The sequence below is a fragment of the Euphorbia lathyris genome, chromosome 1 (genome assembly GCF_963576675.1).
Source record: "Euphorbia lathyris chromosome 1, ddEupLath1.1, whole genome shotgun sequence".
Taxonomy (NCBI): Eukaryota; Viridiplantae; Streptophyta; class Magnoliopsida; order Malpighiales; family Euphorbiaceae; genus Euphorbia; species Euphorbia lathyris.
Genome location: NC_088910.1, coordinates 98,432,235 through 98,445,375, shown reverse-complemented (window position 1 = coordinate 98,445,375; position 13,141 = coordinate 98,432,235).

Here is a 13,141-nt window from a genome sequence, read left to right as displayed (position 1 = left end):
CTTTGTCGTCAAGAATTGTTAGTATTATTTGCAAAATTTATGGTTTGCCATAAATCTTTTTTTCCATTTCAAAATCATTCTCTATGTTCAAATTTAAAACAGATTTTGCAAAGTAACTACTATGCCTGTAATCTAACCATTTTGTTTTGTCAAATCCTTTGGATTTGTATGCTGTTCTGGACCTCAAATCTAACCATTTATTTTTCTTTGTTTCTTTAATTGTTTTGTCTTTTTATCTGATTATTCACGCCATTTGTATGTCAATCCAGACTTTCCATTCTCTGCTTTCAAAATATATTTAATTAAACTTATTAATGATGAAACAATGTAATAGTGTAAATTTATCCACAAACACACTGTAAAAAACTTTAAAATTAATGATTGTACTTTCATAGAAATTCTACAATAAATTATTTAAATAATAAAAATAAATTTTGCAGCAAGAATGGACAAAAATCTGAAGAAAACAAAAAAAATACTCACACAAAAAAAGCAAAATGTCTAAGTTGGACCACAAACTCTATAATTCCTAGCTTATAATCGACTGCCATCGAAAGGTAACCGATAATTGATCCTCGCAAGATGAGCAATATGATATTATGGGGATTGACATTATAATTGTCAATGCTTTGAATAAAAAAAAAGAACTTAACCAAAGCAACACCACTAAATAGAAAGGAAAGAAAAAATATAAATCAAAACTTCTAAAGAAGAAAACAGAAGTACTAACCTTCAATTTATATTCATAGCAAGTCTTTGTATATGGATCGAATTGGAGATAATAAGAAGATGAATGGAAAATTAATGTCTTGAGACAATGAAACCTGTTATATATTTCATAGGAAAAATGCATCTACCAAAGTTAGATATCTAAGGAAAATATTTTATCCAATTACTAATATAAATGAAACTAATGAATGTATATAATTACCTATATGACCGATAATTTGAATGAATATATATCATTGCAATTCAGTTTCAGTAAGATTTTGATTTTGATTGTAAATAACTATCCAACACTTGTCTTCTCACAAATTTTCATTACAAACACATGTTTCACCTAATTGATGGGGCGTAGTGAGAGTCGGTGAGCTCGACTTAGAATTTCCTCCTATGTGTATGCTTCCATTCGCGTTAGAAATGCAAATTCTTGAATAAACAATCCGTACCTGCAAAACGGGTTGTTAGATTCAAAGAAATTTAATGAAAACCAAAAGCTATATTTAAAGAAGTTTTTGAAGAGTTTAGTTTGCTCCCTTTTTTACTCCTTTGGTAGTTCAAAAAGAGCGAGATATTCCGAGGTAGAAGGAACCTCCAACTCTTCTAGCTTTGGATTTATTTCCATGGGCCCACACATAACCAGCTCATCGATTAGGATTTCCGGTTCCTCGCAGTTGAGACAGCCTACATAATTTGGGGACTCCTCTTGAGAGACCTCAATTAACTCGAGCTCTACATTTTGATCACCCGGATTGGCGTCTCTATTCGATTCGTCCGCGGTTGAATCGATGCGAGACGTCAATCTAGCGATTTGATTCACCAAATCCCTGCAATATGTCTCATTGTTAGATAATCTCACTTGAATATCTTTAAGCATAGAGATTACCACATCGAATTGCGAGGTTGAGTGTTGGTGTGGGCATTCGTCATCCATGCGGTCGTCCCACAGATGACGACTATGAGGCATCATACCATGAAACAAATCATTAGTAACGATAAGAAACAAAATAAATGATTCACAAAAAGAAAGTAATATCTACAAATCCTTAGACTAACAACAAAATGTTTTTGTCTAATATTGCAAGAAATTATAAATCTCCGACAACGGCGCCAAAAACTTGATGGGGCGTAAGTACGGTAGAGCTTATGCGACGACGAAATGTATATTATGATAAGTGCGTTATGACGATGGATGTGATCTTCCTAAATGCTCTATCTCTACTAGACGCCACTACTTAGGGGCAAGTGTACCCCGTCGTATCAAGTAATAATCCGGTTAAGATCGGGTATCAAATCCACGGGATTTATAACTACAAGTATTAAACGACTCGGTTTTATATGTTATCTAAGCGGTGAATACTTTGAGTTGATTCGGGGAACAACTACAAACTACTCCTAACTACGGGTGAGACAAATTTATATAGCAAAACTCTACGAAATGATATGGAAGGCGATAAGTTATAAATATGACAAACAATGGCTCTCAATATATAAACGGTTAATGATTTACTCTTGCAATGACGACTACGTGTAGTGTGACCGACCCGTGAAGTACTTAGACTACGTGGTTCCTAGTCAAGGCGTGTCTAATGCTTGAGACCAGAAATTAGGGCCCGTAAGTTCCGTGGTTTGTCAATTCCTACGGTTTCTGGAGCGTCACTTCCGGTAAGGCAACACCTATATGAATCCCTAAAGATAGCCCGAATGGCGTCGGAAATCGCGTTCTCCTACACAATAATCAATTACGAGTATCAAAACAAGTAGCAAACATCAACACAAATATAGAAAAAGAGATTATGAATCATAGATTATAAATATGGAGAATGTAAATATGAAATACAACCAAGCCTAGTACATAGGAAGAGTACAAGCTAATTAGCAAGTGAAAAGGGAAGAATCCACCCTCGGAACTAGCTAACCGGACTCAAGGCCGTCTCTTAGGACTTAGAGGTGGAGCTTTCAAGCTTGGTGAACGGAGATGGAATGGAACTTTGACGAAATGCCGGAATCAACGAACAAGCTCTCAAAGTGGAAGAGAATTGCTATGTAAATTAAAATCTCAAACTATATAACAAGAACTTAAACTACATTAAGAATTGTATAACAAAAGCTTGGATTCCAAGGTGTCTAAATGAGTGCTAGTCACTCCTATTTATACACATCAAGCTAGGGGTAGAGTTGTAATTTCACAAGATACAAGCATGGAGGAACATGATTTTCTGCAGATTTCCCATGATATGCATCGCGTATGGTGGAGTACGCCCCGTGTATTTGCCCATTCCGTCAGAAATCTCCTGCATGTGGACCAAATTCAGATCTTGTTGTCTCAACCACGCCCCGCGTAGACTGGGGTGCGCCTCACGTGGTTGAGTTTCTGAGATTTTATTGCTTGAATTGGGTCTTTTACGCCACGCGTAGCTGAAGCACGCCTCGCGTAAATATGTCTCTGAGTCTTTTAGGTCGAAGAACTTCCTTACACGCGCCGCGTGTAAGGTGGGATGCCCCGCGTAGGAGCAGTTGACTCTGGGAGACCATGCAGTCTGACTTTCAGGATTAGGCTTATCATTTCTGACATATGTCCCACGCCTCGCGTGGAGGTTGATACGCCCCGCGTATCGGTGAGTAGATCCCACGTGGTGCCTGTGGATAGAACAATTATTTCTGACCAAGTGTTCCATGCCCCGCGTGAAGGGTGATACGCCCTATGTCGGTGGATTTTAGCTCCTTGCTCGTACCTGAAATACAATTCTCGAGAGCCGAGTTAGCTTGACGTTTTATTTTCTAAATTAATCAAAAATAAGGAAAATTAACCGAAAGTACGGAATTTATTTTTATTTTGTTATTTTATTAAAACACTCTATTTTTGTGATTAAACTTATTTATTTCTTCTAAAATTAAACCGTAAATCACGCTAAAAGATAGAGACGAAACGCCCCTATCAAACCTCCTCGAACTTTAAAGTTTTACTTGTCCTCAAGTAAAAGAAATCGAAAGACAAGGGATTGAGATTATTAAGAAACAAACTGTCGGTTGGTTTTACCAAGTGCGTGATTCTGAAGCTAAAGTTTTATGCAAAGTTTTCGGCAAGTACCTACGCAAACAAATGAGTAACCAAAACTTGTTTGAAACCTCCATGATCAAATTTAATAGGCAATATTAACAGGGGTCGATTATCTTTTAATAACCTGATAGTACCTCACCAAGGGATTTCACTCTTACGCTCAAATTTTGGTGGGTCGGTGTGTTTGCACTCTCCTTTGCACTTACTCGAAGTCACTTTGAGTTTGCATTTTCATCCGGGTTTTTCCTCCTATGTTATGGTCTAGGCAATATTAAAAATGAACCCGGAGGGGGGTTGTAATGTGGGTGGCTTTTTAGTGGTTAATTTTTGGAAACTCGAGTTCAAACACCATTTTGATGATCACACCGTGCTTTTATTTTGGCCTTAGTAAGTTCGTAAAGTATAACTCGAAATTGCTCGGGTGGAGCTTGAGAATGCCTTTTGTCTTTATTGTGTTTTTCTTTTTGTTTTTGTTTTGAGAGCGGCACAAAAACGATTTCGAAAGCTTATGGTGCTTACTTATCAAGGCCTTGGCTTATTTCGGGTGCGATTTGATTTTGTTGGTATTTAACCAAAAGGAAAAAGGGTTAAATGTTAAAAGGGTATTATCAAAAAAAGTCGGTTAATAGGCTCGAGGGGGTTTCCTAGAGTTTAATAAAAACGAGAAAAATAAGTTAAGAAAAGAATTAGACTAAGTGGGTTCGTTTTATCATCTATTGCCATTTTAACCAAAATAAGTGTACTTAACCCGGTATTAGGTGCAAACTCTATGAGTCGAGTGAAGTCAAAGCTCTCGAAAAATTGTGAAAGAAATAGAGTTCTCGTACGAACTCTTTTAGGCTCAAAAATATCTCACAAAATTTCGGGTTAAATTGTGTACGTTCAAGTTCTCATCAAATTTTCAACTATCCCGTTTTTATTGCCTTTTTAAATTTCGTTATAGAGATAACCTTTGGGTTAGGACTCAATACTTTTGTTTAGTACGAATCTAAACTTTGCATAAATTCTATAACTTCAGAATTAAGACTAAAATTTCTTACTTAAACTGATCCTTTGTGTCAACGTCTTTTTATTTAAGAACAAATAACAGAACTTTTAATTAATTTCCGAGGGAGGTAGTGTGTCGGAAAAATTTAAGAATCAATAAATTTGTTTAATTATTTTGTTGTTTATTTGATTTTTATTTTTGTTTTTGTTAGTGCAAAACAAACGGTGAGTGCGGGGTTGCACGGCCCTCCGCGTTATTAAAATGACGTCTATTCCAAGGACGTCGCAAAAGAAAAGAAAACAAAAACAAAAATAAAGATGGAGTTTTAAAAAGGGACCCGTGAAGGTCAGGTCCTACGCGAGGCGTGCCCAGGGGGGCGCCCCGCGTAGGAGGTGCGTTTTTAGCCAATTCTGGCCAGAGATTCAAATACGCGGGGCACAGTAAGAGGGGTGCCCCGCGTGTTCCGAATTCTGGGCCAGTTATACGAGTAAAACGGTGGGCACACGGGGCGTAAAATGGAGTACGCCCTGCGCGAAGGTTATTAATGGTGCATAAACAGAGAAAAATGAACACGAAAAGAGAAAATAAACAAAACGAAACATAAATGGAAATCATAAATATATTAAAATAAAAAAGAGAGTGCAATAGAAACACAAAAAGATAACAAAAAACAACAAAAGAAACACATAAAACAAAACGAACTAAAATAAACACGAAACGAGAAAACACAAAACAAAGGAAAACATAAAACAAAGAAAGGGAAACTAAGGTTGAGGCGGAGGAGGATTGCCGTGGATGTTGAAATGTGTGAAGAAGGTGTTGGCGAAGGCGTCGAAGCTGGCCCTATCCGCTTGCCTTTGAGCCTCGAAGGCGTCGAGGCGAGCATCAAGGGCGTCGAAGCGCAAGTCGAAGTGGGCCCGATCACTTCGTTGGTTGTCCTCCAAAATATCCAACCGGGCGTAGATGGACTAAAGTTGAGGCCGATGTCCTCGTCCTTGTCCTCGTCGTCTTGGGGTTGGGCTGCCCCCGAACTCTCACCCGAGCCGGAGGTAAGGCGCTTGAGTGATTTGAAGGTATTTTTCTCCAAGGGCCGCGGCTCCAAGCTGGGAAGGCAGTCAAGGGCAGCTTCGCCAAGAGCGGAGGTGGCGAAGATGGTGATGAGATGGCCCAACCCGATTTTGCCACGTTTTCGGGTAGGCATGTAGTGGAGTTGGACGACCACAAGGTAGGAAAGGTTGTAGGTGAGGCCGTTCGCACAATAATAGAGGGCCAACAGCTCGTGCTTGTTGACCTTAGTGGACTCGGACTTCCCCGAGAAGTAGAAGGAGATGAAGTGGTGGAGAAGTTGGAGGATTGGATCGCGGATGCACGCCGGGCGGAGGTTGGAGACATCGTAATCGTCGGACCCGGTGATGGAGGTCCAAAAATCACGAGGGGAGACACCCTCGGGCCAATGTGTTATGCCCTCCCCCGCTTGATGTGTTAAATGGTTGCGGAGCCATTGTGTGTCAATAGAGAAAGGTTGGTTATGAAGGCGGAAGTTGAAGAGGGCGGCTCTGGGAACCCCGTTGGACTCGAGGGTGGTGTAGAACTCCACGACCAACGAAGAGTAAACGTGGTGGCATGCTGATGCGCCTTCCGTAAAGAAGACTCAGTAAGGGATAAATGTACCCCGCGTTATCAAGTAATAAATTTCTGGAAAAGTCCAGGTATCGTCCACAGGATTTATTTCTGCAAGTATCGAGTTACTTGGTTTCAGGTGTTATCTAGGCTTAGGGGGTTTTGAGTTGGTTTTCTTAAGTTAATCTACTCCTAGGTTTGAATTATACTACTCCTAGCTAAGTTATCTGATTCTAACTAAGTTATTCTACGCCTAATTAAGTTACGCTACCCCTAATTAAGTTAAACTACTCCTAGATGATCTTTTACCAATGCAATTATCCGAAGGAACATGAAGGGATACGATGATAATAAAAATAGATTGTTTAAGCAATTGAATTAAAATCTAAGTCACTTGTGTCCGAGGCGATTAACCCTACCTATCCTCTTGAGGTCCCTAGTTCGTGATTCCCTTGTAAGGCCGAAACTAGCTCTAAGGCTCAGCAATTTGGGCTTAATCTTCTATAGGGTCGTCAATCCTATAGGCACTGACTAGGTCAGATTCAGCTCGCAATATGTGCCAGCTTAATTTTGGGATTATCGAATGAGTTAAACCAATCAGACAAAGCGTAAGATAAAGATTAAAGCATTAAAACAATTGAATGAACAAAAACTATAATATATATCAAAGATGAAAGTATTGTCACGAAGATACAATGAGCCTAGGATTCATAACATGGTCAGAGGCTAGACAGAATATAAAAGAAGAAAAATCCCTTTCAGGGAACCTGTCTACCAATGCAAGCGTCTTCCTAGAACTTAAGGATGGAGCTTGAGCAATCCTCAGTGAGCGGAGCTTCGGAGGTGTCTTCAATGGAGGTTTGAAGGATATGGAGGAGGTGGAGAGGATTTCTCAAGATGAAAAGCTAAGAAAATTACAAAGATAAAAGATATCTAACTTACATTGGAAAAATCCTATTTATAGACGCGGCTCGGGCCCTTTTCTTGACCTATTTCGTGTCCTTATGCAGGTAGGAAGTCGTGGGACCGGTCGTGGAGTCGTGGGGGCGGAATTGGTCTTTTTGACCAATTCCTACAGGTCTGCTCGTCGAGCAGGGCGAGCTGCTCGGTGAGCAGGCACTGCTCGTCGCGAGCAGGCTCCCTGCTCGCCCGAGCAGGCCTCTAAGGGCCTGCTCGCCCGAGTAGGAGCAGTGCCTGGGCAGCTCACCGAGCAGCGCCCGGGCTGCGCGCCGAGCAGCGCCTGGGCTGCTCACCGATGCTCAATTCGCCGAGCGACTGCCGGGGGTCCCTGAGACACGATTTTTGCCTGAAATTGATCATGTTTTAACCTACACACGCACATAAACTCCAAACAACATTAGTCCAAAGGCTAAATTGACCCGCCAATCGCTTATTTTGAGCAAACGCTTCGTTTGGTGCGACTTTTGACGGATCAATTAGCTTCAAAAGATAACGGAATTATAATATGCATGCCATTTTGGCCGTATTTGCCTAAATTGATCATAAAACGAGCCTGAACAACGAAAAGTAAATAAAACATTTCCAATTTCTAGCTAACTCACACAAAAGCATTTAAATACGAGAATTGCTCGCTTATTAACTAAATAACGCTAAAAACCGTTCTAAAACCGTACCCAAAGATAGGGGTTTTTGACCCCTATCACATGCCCGATAGTGATCGAGCCAATTTAGAGCGCGGAGGCGATCCTCAAAAGCACCTCCAAAGCCAAAACGATCAAGGGTGCTGCGGTTGATGTATGGAAGTTCCATTATGTGGGCAGCGGAAAGGGTTTGGTAGGATTGGGCTTCTTCTTCGGTGAGAAGATGGAAAGGAGCCCGGTATTGGCGGGTGAGTGGCGGTGTTTCCTCTCGTTCGGGGGGTGGTGGTGATTGGCATAGTTGGGTACGAGAGGTACGGGCCCGAGTGGACCGCGGTGGGCGCATATCGGCGACATGCTTGCGTCTTGCCATGGTGGTAATGAAGGATGGAGAAAGAGTGTAGGAAGAGTGTGGGAAATTAGAGTGAGTTGTGAGGAAGAAAAAGGAGAAAAAGGAGGAGTATATATATAGGGGAGGAGTGGGGAATCCAAGTAAAACTCGGATTCCCAGAGGGATACGCGAAGCGTGAAGAGGCCACGCCACGCGTATCCCACCTCCTGCACATTATTTGACGCAAAAACGGCACGACACGCGGGGCGTGCGGTGAAGCACGCCTCGCGTATCGCACCTCCTGGCCGTAAATTGGTGGGAGAAAGGCGAAGATGCGGGGCGTAAATGGAGGTACGCCCCGCGTGGAAAGAACAACTTTCGATTTTAAGGAGTTTTTTGAATTTTTATGGGTTTTAATTGCTTATTTAATGTTTTTATTATTTTAATGAACAATTAAGAGGGTGGTTACAAAAATAATGAAGAGGGAAGTTTTGAATTTGAAAAGGTGAATGGTGATTGGAGGAAAGAAGAGGTGGAGTGGAGAAGTGGGAAAGATTTTTGGGGAAGAGGAGAGAGTGATGGGAAAGGTGGGAGAGGGAAAGGCAGCCATGTTGGAAATTTGGCTAAGGTATAGCAGCGGAAATATAAATTTTTTAACCTATTTCCATTTAACCCTAGGATTTGTTAATCGTTATTTCATATAAAGAAGGATAAGAAGAATTACCTTTTGATGATCAATCTACCGTTGTTAATGAAGTGCCCACAACTCTTCTCCGAGTTCCCAAACACGAAATAAAACACGGGAAGATTAATTTAGAATCAACCGTTGAATAGCAACCAAAGTAGATTGCCTCTAACTAATCAACACAAGATCAAGGATAAAAGAAATAGATGAAATCAATTGATCAAAGGAAGCCGTAGAGAAATCTCGTCCTCGAACTAGGGGTGTCGAATTTTCTCTCTCTTATAGTAGGGTGAATTTTGAAAATCTCAATAGGGGTTTAGCTAGTGTTCTCTCGAAAATCCCATAGGGTGGGGTATTTATAATCTCTTGTATCTAATCCCTAGTTAGATAGAATTAGGTTACTGAATATGAATTCAATTCGGAATAGAATTCCTAATTATTATCTCATTATATATCTAATATATTAAGGATAATAATAATAACCTTATTGGATAATAATAGGAGTATTATAATCTAATTAAAACTCCTAACTTATTTATCTCTTAATTAATTTAATTCATAATCCTAATCTAATTAGAATTAATAAAATCAAATTAATTATTCATGTATTTTATCTACATGAATTTCGACCCCCCCTTGGTCCATAGGCCTTATTGGGCTCAATTGGGCTTCCATCAATTAATTAACATCTATCTCTCTTTTAGGTTCCAAGTCTTATGTGTGACCCATTAGGTTCTTATTTCTTCTAGCCGTATGCAACGTTATTAAATAATTTTCAAAGAATTATATTTAATCTTTGCATAACGGAATGATGTATAGAGTATATGATTAGCAAGTCCGTAATCATTCCCCCAGAGCTATAAGAAGACAGGTTGATTCTGTCGTTAACCTTTCCGTATTAGTTACAGTATAATTCGATCCTTTATCAACTACATCCTTGAACTGAATCTTATGACTATGGATGATGTCAAGTCACATATAGCGAGACGTTCGTTTTACTTGTACAGGCCGAGTCAACTCAAATAGATAGGTTAAGTGAAATCTGTATTTCAAGTCTTAAGCTATCACCTTGCAAGGATTTAGAGTCGAGTCTTCCACAAGCGATCCTTGGATGTATCTTCCATTTATCGGGAGTGATAAATGCTCAATCCAATATATAACGATCCCGCAATCACTTCCTGTGATACCCAACGTCTACTGTTCACACCCTAGAGTCATCTCTGTTAAGGATCGTGTTAGACCAGAGTCAAATCGTCACATTCCGTAATCCAGAATACCAATTAATATTCCTTTGAGTCTGAGGATTAGTTATACCTATTAATACCAATGAGATGAACAGGTGACAAGGATGAATCTACCCATCCTGTTATCTCAAATCGGATCCCCAATCCTAATGAACTACTTTTCATCGGATCCATGTAACTGTCCAGATATCTGTATATATGAAGCTTGTGAGATCAGCTTTCTGTCAGACAGAAGACATTGTTACATGCAAGTCTCAATAGTGATATATCAATCCTAAACATATCACTTGACTTGGGGTGGTTTTAAGTTTATTAGTTTATTATAAAGTTTTGTCTCACTTCATGCTTGTATGAACACTTTATAATCACTTTAAACAAACTTACGGATTTCCTTTTAGTAGACTTTATTTAGTGCTTAAAAGGGATGGCCTTTATATAGTTGTAAAACATATATCTCATTAAAACAAATGATATAAAGAACAATTCATTTACATTAAGTTTGTATCCTAGAACAATTGTCTATAGGACACTAAACCCCAACATACTCCCACTTGGACTAAAGCCAATTGTTTCTAAAACTTATCCCAGTAGAAGTTAAATGACGATCATGTACTTTCTGGGTTAAAGGCATTGTCAACGGATCTGCAACGTTGTCCTCTGTAGGTACTCTTTCTATTCTCACATCTCCTCTAGCCACAATCTCTCTAATGATGTGGTATCGCTTAAGGTAATGCTTGGACGCATTATGAGACCGTGGTTCCTTTGCTTGCGCAATGGCTCCATTGTTATCACAATACAGTGTAATGGGATTTACAATGTCAAGCACCGTACCAAGTTCTATAATGAACTTTCTAATCCAAACCGCTTCCTTTGCTGCTTCCGCAACTACGATATACTCTGACTCGGTCGTAGAGAAAGCTACGCTTCCCTGCTTGGAACTCTTCCAACTGACCGCGCCCCCATTCAAGATAAACAAGTATCCTGATTGGGATTTAAAATCATTCTCATCTGTGAGATGACTTGCGTCTAAAAATCCTTCTATTTTCAGATCACCTTCTCCGTACACTAGGAACATATCTTTAGTTCTTCTCAAGTACTTAAGAATGTTCTTGACGGCAATCCAATGCTCGTCTCTCGGATTCCCTTGGTAACGACTCGTTACAGATAACGCGAATGCTACGTCAGGTCTAGTGCATAGCATAGCATACATAATCGAACCGATTGCGCTGGCGTATGGGACTACAGCCATGCGTCTTTTGTCATCATCGGTTTTAGGACATTGATGATTATTTAACTTTACTCCATGTAGCATGGGTAAGTTACCTCGTTTCGATTCAAGCATGCTAAACCGATTTAGCACCTTTTCAATGTATGTAGCCTGTGAAAGACCAAGCAGTCTTCTCGATCTATCTCTGTAGATCTTTATACCAAGTATATAAGCTGCTTCACCAAGGTCTTTCATTGAGAAGTTACCAGATAACCATACTTTAACCGACTGTAGTAGAGCAATGTCATTTCCCATTAATAATATATCGTCCACATATAGTATGAGAAATGCTATAGAGCTCCCACTTGCTTTCTTGTAAATGCAAGCTTCTTCGCAATTTTGTTCGAAACCAAATTGTTTTATGGTTTCGTCAAAACGCTTATTCCAGCTTCTTGATGCTTGCTTGAGTCCAGAAATGGATCTATGAAGTTTGCAAACTTTATTTGCATCCTTCGATATGAAACCTTCAGGATGCATCATATATACATCCTCAAGCAGGTTTCCGTTTAGGAAAGCTATTTTCACATCCATTTGCCAAATCTCATAATCGAAGTGAGTGGCAATTGCAAGCATGATTCTGATTGATTTGGACATATCCACAGGAGAGAAAGTTTCGTCATAATCAATTCTTTACTTCTGACGATATCCTTTCGCTACTAACCTAGCTTTGTAGGTGCTAACCTTTCCATCCATGTCTGTCTTCTTTTTGAAGATCCATCTGCACCCAATGGGTATTATCCCTTCGGGTGGATCAACCAAAGTCCACACTTGGTTAGTATACATGAATCCATTTCAGAATCCATGGCCTCAAGCCATGCTTTAGAATCTAGACTAGTAAGAGCCTCTTCGTAGTTTTCGGGTTCGTCGTCTAACACGGGAACCTCATTATCATCTCCCACTAGAAAACCATATCTAACTAGGAGTTCACAAACTCTTTGTGATCTACGAATAGGTGGCACTGGAGTCTCATCTAATGGGACTTCTTCGGGTACCTCAACCACCTCTGTTGTTTCAGTCGGTGTTTCTTCTTTTTGAACTTCGTCAAGTTCAATCATGCTTCCCTTTTGTGTTTCTTCGAGAAACTCTTTCTCTAAGAAGGTTGCGTGCTTGGATACTATTACTTTCTGATCATCTGGATGATAGAAGTAATATCTTATAGTTTCCTTAGGGTATCCAATGAAGAAACATTTATCAGATTTCGAATCTAGTTTGTCGGACGCAATGCGTTTGACAAATGTTGAACAACCCCATACTCTCATAAATGAAAACACGGGTTTCCTACCAACGAACAATTCATATGGTGTGGAACTAGCGGATTTAGTTGGTACTCGATTTAGGGTGAAGAGGGCAGTTTCTAAGGCATAGCCCCAGAACGTCTTTGGAAGTAAGGTCATGCTCATCATGGATCGTACCATATCTAGTAGGGTACGGTTTCTCCTCTCGGATACACCATTGTGTTGTGATGTATAGGGAGGTGTCCATTGTGAGCATATCCCACATTCAGTTAGATAATTCAAAAAATCATCTGAGCCACCACTACTAGAAAATAGCTGATCTCTGACGGAAATTTCCGTCAGAAATCCAACCATTTCCGTCACAAATGAGGTTTACTGACGGAATTTTTGAC